Genomic DNA, 857 nt, shown 5'->3' with positions numbered 1-857 from the left:
TATGAGTCAGACTTTACTTAATAGAAGTGAGCTTCTTTTTTGTTGTTTTGTTTGGTACATATGTGTGTGTATGGTTTTTTTCCCTTCACATATGTTTAATTTGTGTTTGCGTATGGTTGCTGACATTTTTACAGGTATTTTTATTTTCAGTAAAACTGAACTTTAAGAATGCACTGTACTCCTGATAATAGTCAATCTAATGAGGAAGGGCAATCAGAGTAAATTATATCTCTATATAGATATATATACACGCGCAAGTTCTTTTTCTTCATGAACTTACATCGGAGATAAGTGAGGTAGGAGCAAACAATAAATAAAATGTCTCAGAGCTAGAGTTAAGTGTCTCATCACTGTTACCAGAGATTTCTCACATGAGGACGGCGGGAGGTGAGAAAAGAAGCTGAATTTCGGGGAAGCCTTGGTGAGGACGCCTCCAAGACAGAGGCCAGCGTTCAATGACCCTGAGTAACAAGAAGGAGGCAGTCCTGGGGAGAATGAAACATTGAAAAGCTCTGGGGGATAAACGCGTTTCAAATTTTGGATAAACAGAAAGAATGAAACTGCATTAAAATGCTCTTTATTTATTCATTTACTTATTTTTTAGGTCACACAGCCAGCAAGTGAGAGTGCCATATGCAAACCAGGACTGCTTGATTTCAAAGTTGGCTCTCTTAACCGCAAAGTAATGTGGCCACGCTTGGAAAGTAGTTTGGCAGTGTGTTAGTCTGTATTGACTAGAGAAACAAATTCATAGACACACATCTATGTATAAGAAAGAGATTTATAAATTATTATTTTGTCATATCTTGCCCTGTCCCACATCTCCCTTCACCCACTTTTCTGTTGTCCATCCCCCA

The sequence above is a fragment of the Echinops telfairi genome, unplaced genomic scaffold (assembly GCF_000313985.2).
Source record: "Echinops telfairi isolate 266 unplaced genomic scaffold, ASM31398v2 ScPeMD7_49;HRSCAF=173, whole genome shotgun sequence".
Taxonomy (NCBI): Eukaryota; Metazoa; Chordata; class Mammalia; order Afrosoricida; family Tenrecidae; genus Echinops; species Echinops telfairi.
This window is presented reverse-complemented; position numbering follows the sequence as displayed.